Here is a 2,815-nt window from a genome sequence, read left to right as displayed (position 1 = left end):
CACGTGAGACGTTCCACAGCCACAGTTGGCACCTTCTGCTCCCAGTTAATTTTTATCACCTTGTCACGAGATGCACAGGAGTGGTTCAGGCTGACAAAGCTTTCCAGCAGAGATAATTTTCATTAACCATCTCTCTAAAAGCCCAAAACGTGTAGGCAATGACGACTAAAGCACACATTACCCCTTCTGACATTCAGCACTCCTTGTGGGGAGCAAATGGGGACAAACCTCGTGTCAAAAGGTGCCACAGTGGCTCTCCAGCAAGGGATGAAGACCCCTAATCCCCCTGCCTGCATCCATCCCCTTTGGTCTCAGCCATGCTAGAAAATCCCACCCTACTCCCACCATCCAAAGGGACAGGGTCCAGCTGGTACAGCTCTCCCAGGGGCATCACATCCTGACCCACAATAAGACCTCAAGGGAGAAGAAAACGCTTCAGAATAATAAAGAAAAATAAAGCTCTGAAGGGGACATTAAATGGCTGGAAGCCCCCAGCCAGGGAAGGCTGAAGAGGGCACTGTCCATAGGGGAGGCTCTAACAGGGGCACAGGAGCCTTAAAATAAGAGGAGGTGAGATGGGTGAATGGAAAAAGAGGTTTTCTGGCTCTGACAAGGTACAGATATCTTGGGAAGGCGAAAGACAGAGCAGATAACACCCCGTGGAGAAATGTCAAAGACAACCTATAAATGGGTAAAGAAAACCTTCGCCTGCACAGGCTGGATTTGCTAAAATCCATGGAGGATTTGGCAGGAGAAGCCCGTTTCCCTCCACTCATCCAAGCTTCAGAAGAAGAAGAAAAGTCTTAGCCCCAGAGTTAGCCCTGCTCTCCCCTCCCGCTGCCAGCGGATCCAGAGCAGACCCCTGGACCTCATCCCCCTGCCCAAAAAAGGTGAGATCTGCACACAACCAAGCTGCCTCCAGTGCTCTGCAAACGGTCCGAAACACACACCCACACAGGAGGGGAGCAGCAGCCCCAAAAAATGAACTGTTATCATGCTCTTTATCACGCTCCCCACCAGCATCCCCCTCCTTCTGCAGCCCAAGAGCCCGGTCCCTGCATTCCCCAGCTGCCTTCACCACCCCGAGAGCTCTTCAGCACACCCGTGCCAAGCACCACAGCAGTCAGGGGGTGAGATAAGGGGGCTCTCCATCCCCTCTCCCAAACGGGCACGCACGTAGGTACTTTAGGAGTGCAATGGGCAGGGAAAGGATGCTTGGGTCTGATGGTTGTTCACACTACAGCTTCTGTGCTCGACACAGGGGTTGGAGCTTGTTACAGCAAAGGGAAGCACAGAGCAGACATTATCCCACTCCAGAATGGACTGTTTTGAGAGTTCTCTGCATCTGCAGCTCATTGGCCTCTGCCCTGCCCTTCAAGTGCATTGGGGACCCCTCTGGGCTTCTCCGAAACCATTCGGACAGAGAGACTGACTGTGCCAAATACCTCCATCCCATTACCCAGCGACTACACAAAGATCTGACGCCGCAAAGTTCAAGTAAGAGTGAAAAACACACGTTGGGGGTTAGGGGAAATGCAGGTCTCGTGACCTTTCATCAATCTTGTAATTTTTTGAAGCCTGAACTCCATAATTTCAGCGGTGCAAGCTCAGCACTATCTGAGTCCTGGCTCCAAGGTCCACATGGATCCTGAGCCGAGTTCCCACATGCTGTCCCTGCCACAACCAGGAGTAGGCAGCTACCACAGGTAGCAAGGGAATGGGGCCATTCCCACCACCACAGGGATGAGCAGGCTGGGGTGCTCAGCACCAGACCCACCTGCCCAGCAGAAAAAGGGAACAAATTTAGTGTTGCTTGGACTCCACAGGCACTAGTTTAGGAGTGTTTTAACCTCAAATCCTCCTACTTCTCACACCTTCTCCTTAAGGTGTGCTATAATATGAATATTAAGGTGTAATGTGAGGTGCCCTCCTTGCAGAAGGGCTCTGAACTTGAAGGATCTCAGCTACCACCCAGCCCAGCAGCTCCTGTGTGTCCCAAACAGCAGCCGCCACACATTACTGAGGTGAGGCCCGTCCTCCTGCATCCCCGAAACCAAAACCCATCCTCTCGGGAGGCTGCACACCCCTTTGCCGCTCCCAGATGTGCTGAGGGCAACCCACGTGCTGTCCCACTCATTCATCTTCAGCGTGATGGGAGTCATCTCCCCTCGGGCCAACGCCACAGCAACCGAAGCCCAGGCAATAACTCATACGCAGGCTACCAACGAGACGATCTTTACGGTCCTTTCCAACCCAAAGCACGCTACGATTGCAAGTCCAAGCTGCTGGGTGAAAACAACGCCTCCAAAGCCATTTGCGCAGCCCGAGAAGAAAAGCCGGGTTGTAGGCAGCCCTGTCAGCACTGGCTCCCGAGGGAGATGGCAGTCAACCAGCGAACAGAGGGAGCTTCAGATGGCGAGGCAGCGCGGCTGCGACAGGCAGCTTTTCCCCCATCTGATCTTGCGGGAATCCCAGCACCGACACGGGGACATCTGCTCCGCCACATGCAGGTGGTGTCACCCTCTTTTAAAGGGCCCATCTGGGGCTGCTTGCACCCACGAGACCCCAGGTAAAGCAGGGTGCTACGGTTTGGTGCAAGGCTGCTGCTCTCCCCAGTCAAGTCAAGACACCTTCCCGCAGCCCCACCTCCCCTCCCAGTACCCGCGGGGCAGGCGCTGGTTGTGCTGGGAGGAGGTGAGGTGCACGAGCAACCAGGGCAAAAAAAAACCAAACACCCCAGGAACACAAAGGAGACAAAAAGGGGGAGAAAAGAAAACAACCCTAAAATAAAATACGCGAGGCAGGCGGAGAGCGC

At 54.0% G+C, this 2,815-nt stretch overlaps 1 protein-coding gene across 1 annotated transcript in view; it reads right to left on the bottom strand.

Annotated features, from left to right (window-relative positions):
* The window catches only part of LOC104548838 (agrin-like), a gene marked incomplete at its 3' end in the record, with an annotated part of 6,714 nt that overhangs the window by 305 nt on the left and 3,594 nt on the right, over window positions 1-2,815 (bottom strand). The gene's annotated exons all lie outside the window — the stretch shown is intronic.

This window comes from Mesitornis unicolor, unplaced genomic scaffold, assembly GCF_000695765.1.
Source record: "Mesitornis unicolor isolate BGI_N332 unplaced genomic scaffold, ASM69576v1 scaffold4840, whole genome shotgun sequence".
Lineage (NCBI taxonomy): Eukaryota > Metazoa > Chordata > Aves > Mesitornithiformes > Mesitornithidae > Mesitornis > Mesitornis unicolor.
This window is presented reverse-complemented; position numbering and strand designations above follow the sequence as displayed.